This window comes from Lygodium microphyllum, chromosome 9 (assembly GCF_053477565.2).
Source record: "Lygodium microphyllum isolate KBCC chromosome 9, Lygodium_microphyllum_v1.1.10, whole genome shotgun sequence".
NCBI lineage: Eukaryota > Viridiplantae > Streptophyta > Polypodiopsida > Schizaeales > Lygodiaceae > Lygodium > Lygodium microphyllum.
In genome coordinates this window covers 122600683-122616104 of record NC_141143.1, presented here as the reverse complement: position 1 = coordinate 122616104, position 15422 = coordinate 122600683, and positions in this window count along the sequence as shown.

The window sequence follows — 15422 nt, the reverse complement described above, 5'->3', positions numbered from 1 at the left end:
GATATGTAGGCACCATCTAGGCATGGTCGGGTATCAAATGATATGGGTAAATAAGCATAGGCATAAAATGTTGGTTTTTTCCCTGTTCTAGACAGATCCCAGGACTGTTCAAATAGTTCATGGCTGAGCTAAATCAGCTCCAAGCTCAATGCCAACCATAAATATCAGTGCCCAAAACCAAATCCAAGTGTTAGGAGGCTTCAACAAGCCATAACCAAGTGCCAAATAAAGTAAATGAGCTGGGGGCTGTTGTAAATGTCTGGGACAAGCTGAAATCAGGCTTGTTGCTATTTATATAGCCAAGAGGAGCTCAAGATCAAAGCCCCAAGTCATGTTTAAGTGCCTAAGCTCAATACCAACTATTGGGGGTCTCAATAGACCATAAACAAGTGCCATGTCGGTGAGGAGCTAATGTAAATCTCTGTCATGCTAGAAAAAATGTCTATCAAAATGGCGTGATTGCGCCAGCTATAGATATGGGGCTGGGGGGCTGCTACGAAGGTTGCAAGTGGTTGGGTGGTCCCCAAGGGGCCAAAGAAGGCCGCTAATCAAGCCAAAGGTGGAGGGGAAGCTTCAAGCTTCACGGGCAAGCTCAACAATGGCTGCCCTCTTCAAAACCCTAATGTCCATGAAAATGGCTGAAGTGAAGATCTCATACCTCGTGTGGGAAAGGTCGAGAAGAGGCCTAGGAAGAGCTCTAGATGTTGTGATACTAGTTGAAGGGGATGCAATGATAGTGGAGAAGGAGAAAAGGAAGATATGGGAGAGAAGAGAGCACATAATGTATGTGCTGTCAAGAATGATATGACAGCCTTATTGCACTTTCATATTATATATGAATAAAGAATGGGTGGTCTATATACATGGGTAGGCCTAGTGGCTTTTTACCCCAACATGTGTGTGTGTGTGTGTGTGTGTGTGTGTGTGTGTGTGTGAAGGTAGTGGTGGCAATCGTGAAAGTAGTGGTGTGGCAATCGTGGAGGTGGTGGGGATAATGGTAGTGGTAGAGGAGGTGGCAACAGTGTTGGCAATGGCTGCATAGATGGTGGTAGTGGTGGTGGAGGTAACGTGGTGGTGGTGGCAACAGTGGCGGCAACGATGGTGGCAGTGGTGGTGGGTAAGTTGTTGTGGTAGTGGTAGTGGAGGTCAAAAAAATCAAGGGGTGGAATAAGTGGACTATGTGGAACAAGAAATGGAGGTTGCCCAAAGAAGCTCGCTCAAAAAGCTCACTTCTCGCACGCACTCACCATATTCCAAAAAAAGACCAGTATTGATGTCTCTCAAAGTGAGTGTATTTTGTGATTGACCTAACATGATGGAAAAAGCAATAATAGGTTACTATGGAGATAATGCAATATAATTCATTACTCCCTACTCCCCCATTACTTCTACCATCAGACTAGGCCCTACTTTGTAATTTGTTAACATTGGTATTTGAGCATATGCTTTTAAAATGGTATATTGAAATGGTGAATCATAATTTAAAGATCTATGTCTCTAATATCCGATCCTCTTCAAATGTATTATTAAAAGGTTTTGACGGGATGCCACATGGTGAGTATTGATGAGGTGTCTCTTAATTTTATCTTTTGTACTCTCTTTTTTAAGTTTATCAAATCTCTCTCTCTCTCTCTCTCTCTCTCTCTCTCTCTCTCTCTCTCTCTCTCTCTCTCTCTCCATGCTTGATTGCTTGCACATGTGCATGTCTACCCTATGCCCATGTATCCCATCACTATTGTGCAACACCAACCTGGTGCCATGCTTTGCGCAACCTAGTTACATTCTTTAAAGAAAAATTATAAAGAAAACTTCAATAGACTTGATTTTTAATTTTTTTTATTAAATGCATCCATTGTTGGATTTCAAAGGAAACCTTGCTTTGGGAAAGTGAAGAAAAAAACTCGGGCAATGTTCAAGCACTGCACTCATTCATTTTTGTGGGTTCAACTATTGGGCTTCATAAAGTGATGTCCATAGAGAAAATTCATTAAAGAAGACTATCCAACCTTGAAGATGCCCAAGGTAAACCTCTATCATTAAGAGGATCGTGATTTTTTTGTCAATATTACTGCTTTCGTGAGTCACAACTATCTCATCTTGCAAGTATTACATGCACCAAACAAAAAAATGTAGATGTTAGGAAAATGCAACACGTAGATCTATTCATGCACATGAAACAAACTTTAAGCCCCAAAAAGCACATGCTTGGTATCTAATAGCTATTAGACACTACTTGAATTAGCAAAGGAAATTTAAAAAGAGTCCACCATGATGATTACACATTATATGCACCCTTCTATAAGAAACAAAGAAGTGGCTAGCCCATTAATAAAGCTTTTGAACTTTGTGGGGGTTGGCTAAGGTTTTGCCTTGTCAATTGCGTGTTAAAATGTTAAACTTATTTTATAAATGAATCTTGACTCTTTGTGAGTTGGGTGTGGATATAAGGTTGGGTGGGGGATCTCCCCTACCTAAATGTGTCCATTATTCTAAAAATATAGGTGTGATTGTATGGTGAGTGCAATATCCCTTTTCATGGTGCACTACCCCAGGTGCCTAGGGCAATGTGTCTAAATGTCATGAAAAGTTCTAACATAGGAAAATTTCTCATTTGCCTACTAGCTAGGGGTGAAGAAACACTGCTCCTATAGATGGATTGCAATATAGTGCCATAATCATTGAGCTTTAAAACAAGAGTGGAGAGAGAACTGGGAGATTGCAAGGTTGAACTAGGAGCTAAAAACCAAAATTAGGAGATTACAAAGTTATATGGGACTAATAAGAAATGTCTCTATCTAGCATCTTTAATTGTATCAATACCTCTTGTATTTTGTGTCTCCACGAATTCATGATCCAAAAATACCTCAAAATGCTTTATTTCAAAAATCTTTAAATATGAGATAAAAGACTTCAAAATTGGAAAACCAAAATTTACTATAATGGTAGCTCTCGCCCTATTGGTTGTTGAGATGCTTTCTCCCTCTTAAACTACAAGGCCCAAACTTGAGTCAAAATCTCCCCTAATCTAAGATCCCCATATATTGCTCTCGGTGGTAGAGTTGTAGAGGAGGTACGGTCTGAAAAACTTGTCTCATATGCCAATTTGCGAGTCTTTGGATGTAAGGCATTTTACCATATTCCTAAAGACAAGCACAACAAGTTGGATCCAAAGTCCATCCAATGTATTTTTCTTGGTTATGGTGATGCAAGTAAGATGGGCTATCACCTTTGCGATCTGCAAGCTTGAAAAGTTATTTGTGACCATAATGTTGCTTTTTGTGAGGACAAGATGCATAGTAACTAGAGCTAGTGATTGAGGTGCACATGGTGATTTTTCATGAGGAGCCTCCTATTACAATACAGCTAGCCCCAATAAGACATCTTCCAATGCCAATGATGAAGTGGCCTAGGATCTTTCTATTGTGCATGATCATGATGTTGGATAGAGAGAATAGGATATACAATCCTCGAGCCAATTTTGAGATGCTCTACTAGAGCCTCACATCCTCTTCGTTATGAGCCTTCTATGCATTATCTCATGGTGATAGATTCTAGTGAGCCCCTTATCTATGAGAAGGCTATGTACGCAGGTGATAGTCACTCTCGAGAAAGAGCCATGTAGTCTGAGTTTGATTCACTGCATAAAAATCATACGCAGAATTTAGTTTCATTGTTTCCTAATGGAAAACATGCATTGCCATTCAAATGGGTATGTAAGTTGGAGAGCATCCCTAATCACTCTAAGCTAGAATACAATGCATGCTTGGTTGCTAAGGGTTTTAGATACGAAAAAGAAGTTGAGTTTGATGAGATATTCTCCTCTATGGTCAAGATGACAACCCTTCACTTGGTTTTGTCCTTGGTTGCACATATGGATCTAGATTTGTACCAGATGGATATTAAGATAACTTTCTTACATGGGGGCCTCCATGAGGATATCTATATACAATAGCCTAAGGGCTTTGAGAAAAAAGGCAAGGAACACCTAGTGTATTGTTGGGTTTGACTCATGCCTATACTCACAAAGGAGTGTCGGTGATCCGCAATAGGACACTAGGGCATTTTTTACTCTCCTTACGAGAGTTTTTTTCCCCCAGTTACATTATTTTCTATCTTGTGTGTTATGTTACACAGTTTGATCACTTACTGTACTTTACACCTTTTGGATGTGAACGCACCTTAACAACCCTAAGGTCTAAGGGTTGTAACTTTGTAATTTCACATTTCACACACACACACACACACACTTGGGAATTGCATTGAGTATCGTGATGTGTCTTCACTCTCACTCTCTCTACTATCTATTATGTACTTCCAGCTGAGAGCTGCCATATCCCCTCTCACATTTGGTATCAAAGGAGCTATGGGCTCCCACGATCCATCCCAACCTCTTGGAGATCTCAGTCAGCTCCAACTTCAACTCCCAATCAACTAGCAACCACCCTGCTCATCAACAGTCCATCAGCTAATCGCCAACACCACCACCACCACAATCTAGTTGCTACCTGCCACCTACACACCACTTGCCTACAGCTCCTCCAACTGCAACTCCCCCCCCCCCCCACCAATCTTCAGTGTGGTCCTCCACTTGCATGGCATCGCTGCTTTATAGACACCAGCGTCGCCCCCTGGTCATTTTGCGCTGCCAACGCCACCTAAGTTCTGCTCTGCCAGCACCTCTTCTAGCTCCTCCAATTGTTACTACACAGTTCCGCTAGGCTTGAGGCAGCCCAACATTAGAGGTACAAGAGACATTTGCTCATTTTTATTCAAAATTTTGAATTACATCAAGGGGCTTTTGCTTGAGAAGTGCATATCTACTCTTGGAAGTGTTTTTGGACACACACACATTGCAAAAATTTCTTGGAATTTGGGTCAGAGAATTTGGGGCTTTTGCACGCTTGGCAGACATTAGCATATGTACTAAATATTCAATCTAAATTTGACTAAAATTGTGCATTTTGGACCATTAAATGTTTTTGTGTATTGGATAGCGTGTACATTGGACAATTGTGATCAAGTATGACACAGTTTTGCCAATTATAGCTTGGTGTATGGTGTAATTTCTAGAAATTTGTAGATTTCCAGGTTGTTCAAGCTTTGATTCTTGCCACTATGTTATTTGAAGCAATAACATTTACCATGGCCAATCAAGGACAGAATGTTGTAGTTACATGTGTATCCGAGGAGGATAGGTTGGACTGCAATAATTATTCTCTATGGTCTTACATGATGAAGAATGTGCTCATTGCAAAAAATCTCTAGGATTATGTTAGTGGGGAAGAAGTTTGTCCTCTCGGAGTTGTGGCTCATGTAACAGCTCCCCCACAAGGACATGGTCAAAGGCCCACTCTAGCTTATCCACTTCCCCAAAGATTAGCAAATCATAAGAGGCTTGGGACACACGCAATGCTCAAGCATTGTCACTGATTGCATTAGCAGTTTAGTGGTCCTCCATAATCCTGCATATAAGATATATTGCTTCTTCATGACAAGCATGGCTCACACTTGAGTATATGTTTGCTGGAAATTTGAGACATGCATCTCTTTCTTGAAAAAGGAGCTTGAGAATGTGAAGATGGATAAATGTGATACCATGCAAGATCATATTAACAAAATTCAAGAATTCCATGAGGAGTTAATGAATGTACATGAGTATTATTCTGTTGCACAGATGATCTCTACCACTTTGAATTCCTTGCCACCCTCTTATTTGACCTTTCACATAGCCTTAAATCTCACCATGAGAATTTCTCCACATCAACTTACCTTTCTTCAATCGGTTAGTTTGCTCCTAGAAGAAGAGCAAACAAGAAAGGATAGTGGGGTGGATGTTGTAGCCTCTAAACAAGCTTTTATGGAAAGACAGAAGGGCAAGGGCAGCCAATCTAGAAATGCTTCATAGAGTTTTGGAAGTTCAGATACTTCAAAGAGAAACAAGAAATAGGGGGCACACAAGCCAAGAAGGGAAAATTCCATTATTGTAAGAAGCCAAGTCATTACATTATGGAATGTAAGAAATGCATTGCCAAGGAGAAGAAGAAGGAGTCAAGGATGTCTATTTCTGATGCACCTTCTACTACTACAGAATCCGTGTCTTTTGTTGTTGACTATGATTATTGTTTTTACACTTGCAGTTATGATTATTCTTAGGTTGACAAAGCATTTAGCTCTACTAAGGATGCTAGCACTTTGTTCTTTGACAGTGGTACTTCCAAGCACATTACATCCCACAAGGATTTGTTTCCCTATGTTATTGTAACTCCTGTTGTCAAATCTATGCAATATGCCAACAATGCATCTTATCCCGTCGTTAGAGGTGTTGTGGAGATTGTCTTGAAAGCCGTTGATGGCTCTACTCTCCGTTTACAAGATATATAATATGTGCCAAGGACAAAGAAGAATTTGTTTACCATTTCTTTAGCAAAGTGTGGTATGCATGTCATATTTGATAATGACAAATGCATGGTTAGGGATAAGGAATTCTTGACTTTGGTATTGATTAGCACATTATGTCATGGACTCTATGAGTTAGATGCTTATTCGATTGATCACTCGGTCTATTTAGCATCTAGTCTTACTCCTGCTATGTCAAAGGTAGAGTTATGGCATGCTCGCATGGGGCATGTTAACTATGGCAATTTAGTGCTTATGTAGTGTACTCAGATGCTAGATGGTTTACCACTCTCGAAGAGACTTCTTGAGCATATTTGTGAGAGATGCATTTTGGGATAAATGCATCAATTATATTTTCCTCGTGATGTTTCTTTTAAGGCAACATGTAAGTTATAGATTGTGCATTCGGATGTATGTGGACCTATGCAGACAAAGTCATTGGGTGGATGTTATTATTTCATCATCTTCATTGATGACTTTACTTATATTTGTTGGGTCTACTCATTGGTGAAAAAGTCAGAGGTGTATGATGCATTTTTTACTTTTGTTGCAATTGCTGAAAATCAATCTAGCTACAAGATTAAGACTCTTCGTTCGGACCGAGGGAAGGAATACATGTATTCTTTGTTGAATAATTTTTTGAAGCAACAAGGCATTGCCCATCAGGTACATATACTATGGGGTTACAGAAAGGAAGAATCAGTCACTCATGGAGATGGATAAATGTATGTTGAAAGCTAAGAATTTGTCAAATGGCATTTGGATGGAAGCAGATATATGTGCTTGTCATGTTTTGCACAGGTGCCCTATCAAGGCATTGAAAACTGTCATGCATTTTGAGACTTGGAATAGCTCGAAACCCTTAGTTGGCCACTTTTGTACTTTTGGGTATCTTGCATATGCTCATATTCCCCAAGTATTAAGAAAGAAGTTGGACAACAAGGAGATCAAATGCATTTTTGTAGGATACAAAAATAAGAGCAAAGGATATAGACTATATGACCCTATTTCCAAGAAGTCTTTGTCACTATGGATGTGATTTTTTATTAAAAATCAGAATTATCCCTTGCTAGTTTTGAAACATATCAAGCTGCAAATGATGTGTTTAAAGGGATGCTACCCATTTCTTTTGGTGATACTGCTAGAGTTTCAGTAAATGAACAAAATGCTCAACCAGCTGCTCCATTAAGCAATGGAGAAATTCAGCCGGCTGATCTAAATATTCAGCAAGATGCTGAATTTAAGGTTCATCAAGAGCATGTACATAATTAGGAAGCTAGGAAAATGCCAAACGATACTTGCACACTATGAAAGATAGTCATTTGGATGCTCCTATTGCTTATTGTACTAGAAGACAAGCACATTTGCATGGTCATGCTAATAGAGTTTGTTATGGTAGCACACACACTTGATGATGAGGAGCTTGATTCTTTTGAGGATGCACAATAGAGTGTGCATTGGATGGCAACAATGCAAGCTGAATTTGATTCTATCCATAAAGAATCAAACATGGGATTTGGTGACATTGCTTGTTGGAAAGAAAGCCATTGGTACTAAATGGGTCTACAAGCTGAAAAAAAACGTGGATGGATTTGTTGATAAGTACAAAGCCAAGCTTGTGGCAAATGGCTACACGCAAAATAAGGGCATTGATTATGAGGAGACATTTGCTCTTACATCCCATATGACTACCATTTAGTGTATGGTTGCTTTGGCTACCCATTATTGTTGAATTGTACACCAGCTTCATATTAAAACTGCATTTTTACATGGGGAACTTTAGGAAGAATTGTATATACATTATCCCATTGGTTTTTGCAATTGAGGGATCCAAACACTTCGTATGCAAGCTAAAAAAGCTTCGTATGGTTTGAAGCAAGCTCCACGAGCTTGGTATGCAAAAATTGATGCATTTTTACTCAACCAAGGGTCCATTAATAGCCCATCAGAGTCTACTCTTCACGTATGCAAAAGAGGGGGGATCCTTGCTAGGTCATTTGTCTTTATGTAGATGATATTTTGCTCATAGGGACACATGCTGATCAGATTTCAGTATTCAAGAAAAATTTGCAAAAAACTTTTGAAATGTCTGCTTTTTTGGGCCTTTGCATTACTATTTGGGCATTCAGTTTATTCATGATGCTAGAGGTATTGGATTGTCACAATCCAAATATATTGGTAAACTCCTTGAGAGATTTGACTTTCAAAATTGTAGGCCAATTAGCACACCAATGGAGACTAGACTCAAGCTTTCTTTGCATGATGATAGTGATCTATTTGACATTCATACATATGCTCCAGCAGCCAGACGTCTCATTTATTTATGCAACACAAGGCTAGATATTCAATTTGCACTTTCAGCCCTAAGTAGATATATGCGCAGCCCATGCATGTCACATTGGCAAGCTATGAAGTGTGTCTTTCGTTACTTGTAGGGTACTAGGACTCTTGGATTGCTTTATGTCAAGGGGGGACCACCACAATTACATGCTTATAGTGATTCGGCTTGGGTTCGTGATTTTGATTCACGTCACTCTACGAGTGAAAATTGTTTTTTTCTTGGCTCATCTTGCATTTTTTGGCTTAGCAAAAAACAACCCACTATTGCCACATCATCTTGTGAAGCTGAATAGAAGGCAGTTTTCACTACCACAGTTGAATATGTGTAGCTAAGATATTTATTGGTTGATCTTGATATATCTATCACATAGAGCCTACTCCTTTGTTATTAATCGTCAAAGCACTATTCAGTGGCACAGAACCAAGTGTTTTGTGCATGCATGAAACACATAGAGATCCACTATCACTTTGTCAGGGAGAGGCTATATGTAGGAGATATCAGCCTTGTCTATTGTCCTACCACCAGCAATGTGGCAGACATCTTCACCAAAGCTCTTCCTCCAACAAATTTGAAGCATCTTGCAATGCTTTAAATTTGATATCCTTTTGTGGATGATCCTTGTATGCTGATCACTGTTCACTCCAAGGGGATTTGTTGGGTTTGACTCACGCCTACACTCATAAAAGAGTGTCGATGATCCGCAGTGGGACATGGAGTATTTTTTACTCTCCTTATGAGATTTTTTTTCCCCCAGTTACATTATTTTCTACTTGCATATTTATACTATACAATTCATTCACTTATCGTACTTTACACCTTTAGGTGTAAACGCACATTAACAACACGAAGGTCTAAGGGTTCTACTTTTGTACTTTCACACACACACACTTGGGAATTACATTGAGTATCATGCTATGTCTTCACTCTCATTCTCTCTATTGTCTATTGTGTAATTCTAGAGCTGAGAGCTACCATATCCCCTCTCACATGTGCAAGTTGAGAAACAATGTTTATGGGTCTAAGCAGGCACCTAGGGAATGCTATCATAAGTTTGATGTCTTTATACATTCACAGGATTATTCTCATAGTATGGATCCATGTCCTTACATGAAGAAGACCCGTGATGGTAGCCTTATTATTTTGCTACTATATGTTGATGGTATGTGTATTGTTGGGAGTGCTCATGGTGAGTTGGATGCTTTGGAGACTCAGCTCAATAATAGCTTTGAGATGAAGGGCATGGAACATGTCTCTCACATACTTGGTATGCACATTACACACAATCACACTAAGGACTCCTCTACTTATCATAGAAGGAGCATATTCACAAAGTACTTGAGCAGTTCCATAAGCAGGGTGGTAAGTTGATTAGCACCCCTTGGCCTTCTCATGTGAAGGTTAGTCAAGCCAATTGTCCCCAGTCAGAGATGAGGAGAGGGCCAAGATGGCCAAGATCTGGTATACATCCACAGTGAGCATCTTGATGTATGCCATGATAGCCCTAAGACCTGACATAGCATTTGTAGTGGGAGTTATGGCTCATTATATAGTGATACCTAGCAGGCAACATTGGGATGCTATGAAGGGTATCACAACATACCGCAAGGGCAATGCAGACTTGTGCCTTTGCTGGGGGTCATGGATTACACAGACTCAGATTATACAAGACATGCAAATAATAGGAAGTCCACCTCTAGCAAAGTCTTTTCCTTTACTCGAGGTGATGCTTCTTAGATGTCTAGGATGCAAAAATGCATTGCCTTGTCTACTATAGATGAGGCTGAATATATTACAACCATTGAGGCCTGCAAGGAGGCCTTATGGTTAGATCACTTGGTTGCAAACCTTGGTATTACACATATGACTTCTACATTGCATTGGGACTCTATGATTGACATCAAGTTGGCATGTCATCCGGTCTTTCATGAGAAGTCCAAGGATATTGAGGTTTGTTACCACATTATAGGTGGTTGAGGACAAGCAAATAGAGCTTGTCACGATCTCTACATATGAGAATTCTACCAATCTACTCATAAAAGTCTCCTAGTTTAACGTTATGCCTTTCTTACAAAGATTATTGATGTAGGATGAGATTATGTCTATTCCTCATCCATTTGTACTTATATGTACACTTTGTACTTTGTTACGTTTTTCTTGTTTTCTCCAACTTAAGCACATTTTCTGTTAAGTGGGAGGTTGTTGGGGGTTAAAGATTGCTTGTACCTAGCTTTCCACATTCAATATGTACTTAGAGCCTGCACACTTGCACTCTGCAAGTGGCAGCCACCCATCACTATCAGTTTATTCTTTATTCTTTCTAGGAGAATAGAATTAGGGAACACATGTCACACATTGTGACTATTGGAGTTCCCACATGCCTTCTTGCTCTCTCTCTTGCTTGAACATCCATATCTCTTGCATCTTAATGATTCTTCTTGTGCTCTCACTCTTGCTCAACATTTTAATTTCTACTTGCCTTCTCAAAAGACAAGCACCAAAAATAAAAATAAGGTTTTACGCAAAAAAAAAAAAACAAACAAAACAAATGTTTCATCTCTCGCATTGCCCATGCTCCTCAAGATTTAGAGATACTTGTTGGTGGCCTTAATCATTTGGCTCCGCCCGTAACTCCATAGCCCCTTCCCAACTACATGTTCACAACATATTAAAGAAAGAACACCCCTAAGCTTGCTCAAGCATACTAGCAAAACTTGACTTATTAAGTTAATTGCATAGAAACCCAACCATGTATAACCCATTGGATCCTCAAGGATGGGACTTACTTAGGGAGCTTTGGATCACTTAAAATTAGACTCGTTTTCTAGTCATTCTTCCACACCACCATCACCTACATTCAAGTAAACATACCCCCTAGCATAGAACTTTACATGTTCATACCTCTATGATACCCATCAACAACCACCCATAAAACAAAGATATCAACCAACAATAAAACAATAAGCTTAATATTTATCGATTAATATTGAGAATTGACGTCCATCATCTTTGTTACAATTATGGTTTGAAACTTATTATAAATATGGGTCTTGGTCTCTCCCTTGTGCAATTATATATCCAACAACAGGCAAATACTATGAAGGTCTAGGCTAGGAGTCAAGTATTGTACACAAATAAAATGGGTCAAAAGGCTAAATTGAAAGATTAAAACCCTAATCACTCTTGTGTGCAGAGTTGAAAAAGAGATAACTTGAATGTGCTATCTTACAACTACTATTTTCTAAATTTCTTTTTGTCTCAAGCCTTCCCCCTCTTGCTTGTGAGTTTTCTCTTCTTCTCTCGCTTCTCTTACTTGCCAATGTGCATGTGAGGAACGTGTCGAAGGAGCTGAATCAAGAGAAGCTACAGTGTATACATCATGGATGAAAAGCTCTTCAAGCATCCTTTCACAACCATTCATTCTACAATAAAGGAAGTCAAAGCTTCAATGTGTACTTGTATAGCTGGGTAGCTTCCATTTTGCTCTAGCTTACATAAGGAGTTTCACACATTTGCTCTTTCCCTTGTATTTCTTACTAGTTTTAATCATAAGCTTCTATTTAGGAGGAACCACATGAGTGGCTAACTGCAGCTAGCCACGTATGTAGTCCCTCCTTCAAGAAGCTACACCTAGCCATGTATGTAGTCCCTCCCTCAAGAAACTCGGTATATTGTCATTAATGTATGAATTATAGTGAGAATTTGTCTAAAACTTGTGTTAATGCATTATGTGGACATGAGCAAAGCAAGGTAAGAGGGAGTGAAGTTATTGATATCAAGTAGCCTATATGCGAGATAGGATACTCTAAGTGTGGATAACGGCTTGAAGAAATAGACATTCCATTGGGTCCTCAACATTTGATTTACTTTGCTTCAACATGCATGACAGTGGATGGGTGCTACTAACTCAAGCATAATTACAACCATTTCTCAGCATCAAATAGCTCTTCCACATTTGTGTGGTCGTTAGATGCAACTTTGTCCTCATCAAACTCACTTGATGACTAATCTAAATAAAAATGATCTCATGCATTGCTATGCATTGGACATGGGTGACATGATGGCTCAAAACATGCCTATTGGTTTCCATTAATGTGAATTTAGCACCTAGCAACTCATTGAGATCAAATTTGCAAGTATTATTGTTGCAAAATCAGCATACATGTAGTAGTACATTTACTTCCTAAATATAGAGACTCATTTGTACCACGCCAAATCTAAGATGTCTGCCCAAATGTCCCTAAACAACATCAATACCCTTGCTACTATACACAAGAGCTCGTGTTGACACTTTTGCTAGAGTTCACAAGAAATTTTAGACGTTTCCACTATAATTTCCACATCATGATTTACAATGACATTGTGAGCTTCTGTGAGGGACTACATACCTAGCTAAGTGAGGCTAGGGCCCCTACCCCAATTGCACTAAGATAGGTAGGTGGTGCCTCCCAAGCAAAAGCTCATGATGTTGAACACTATAGGGAAAAATGATGAAAAATAGCCCTTTTTTCCACATGGGAAAACGTCAAAAATTTCGTGTGTTGTACAACCCCAACACCTTCCCACATTGCATAGGTCCTCCCAATTATCTAACCTGTGGCACTAGGTTGCACTAAGGGATGTTGTGTCACGCTTCACAAAAAGGCTTCATAAAGATAGATGGAAGATGGTGGTGATAGAAGCATAAAGCTAAGCTCTGCTCTCCTCACCTTTCCCCTTAATTATTTCACTTCTCTTCCCCACCATTGGTAAGTCTAATTTCATCATTATCAACAATGTACTTGCTTTCCTTGTTCTTTATGCTAGCCCATGTGTTTCAATAGCATAAAGCTTTCCTTATGGTAAGTCTGATTTCATCGTTATCAATAATATACTTACTTTCTTTTTCTTTATGCTAGCTTATGTGTTTCAATAGCATAAAGCTTTTCTTTTGGTAAGTCTGATTTCATTGTTATCAATATTGTACTTGCTTTCCTTTTTCTTTATGCTAGCCTATGTGTTTCAATTGCATAAAGCTTTTGCAAGAGCAACACTCTTATCAAATCTTTTACTTAGCATTACAATTGGATGGTTGTAGAAACCGAGCATAGGCATGAGCAAAAGATTTGTGCATATGCATTTTTTTATGTTGCATATAGTCATTGTAAAAGACTATACATGCAAGCTCCCTAATGATTTCAAGCATGACCAATTTCAAGGTTGGAATATCCATTACTAGATAAGACCTCTAAATGTCTCTAATGACAATAAACATACAAAACACTCTTAGTCCTTGCAACCACAAAAGACTAATATCCATATTCTTGGAAAAAACTTGTAGTCATACCCAAATGCCTTTTATGATAATTTGACACATAAGCTCTCTCCTTGAAGCCTTGCAATGACAAAAGATTGATGATAATTCAATTGATAAAATTGCTTCTTAAAGTCTTAGTGATCACAAAAGACTAATAAACATATTCCAAAAAAGGACCAATATTGATGTTTCTCAAAGGGAATGTATTTTGTAATTGCCCTAACATGATGGAAAAAGCAAGGATGGTTTACTATGGGGTCATGGTGCAATATGATTCATCACTCCATACTCTCCCATTACTTCTACCATCACACTAGGCCCTACTTTGTAATTTGTTAACATTGGTATGTGAGCATATGCTCTTACAATGATATATTGATATGGTGAACCACAATTTAAAAATCTTTGTCTCTAATATCTAATTCTCTTTAAATATATATTATTAAAAGGTTTTGAAGGGCATCTATTAAAAGGATTTGAAGGAATGCCACATGGTGAGTATTGAGGGGTGACACATGGCAAGTGCTCAATACCCCTCCAATACCTTCTCTTGATTTTATCTTTTGGCTCTTTTTTTAAAATTAATCAAATCTCTCTCTCTCTCTCTCTCTCTCTCTCTCTCTCTCTCTCTCTCTCTCTCAACAAGAAGCCCACCACACACACAAGAGAGGAGAGTCAACATACAGGTGGGCAAGCCACAAGCAAGAGATATGCGCAAGTGGTAGGCAAGTGGTGCACGACATATGAGTGGATACATGCTACATACAAGCGATGCAACAAGCTAGCACAATGAGAGATACAAGTACAAGTTCCATACGAGGCAACAAGATGGCATATAGAGAGAGACATATGCTTAGCACTTTCAATTGTAATTTGGTTTGCATTTTTTGATTATATATCTCTCCATAATCATAATAACATGAAAAGCACAAATTTATGATAATTGTCAAAGGATTGGCAAGGTTCAAATTTGCCATGCCAATGGGAATAGCAAGGTCCAAAAGAAAGTGACGCATGAAAAGTAGGGCTGCATGTCAAATAGTAACGCTAATATTGTTGGGCTTCACAAAGTGATGTTCAAAAAGAACTATCCAACCTTGAGGATGCCCAAGGTAAACCTTTGCCATTAAAAGGACCATGATATTTACATCAATATTACTACATTCGTGAGTCACGGTCTTGCAAGCATTACATGCACCACTCAAAAATATGTAGATGTTAAGAAAGCAGCAACATTCAAATCTATTCGTGCACATGAAACAAACCTTAAGGCACAAGAAGGACATGCTTAGTATCTAACAACTGTTACATGCTACTTGTAACAGCCAAGGCAGTTCAAAGAGAGTCTAGCATAATAATAATACATTGTATGCACCCTTCTAAGACACAAAC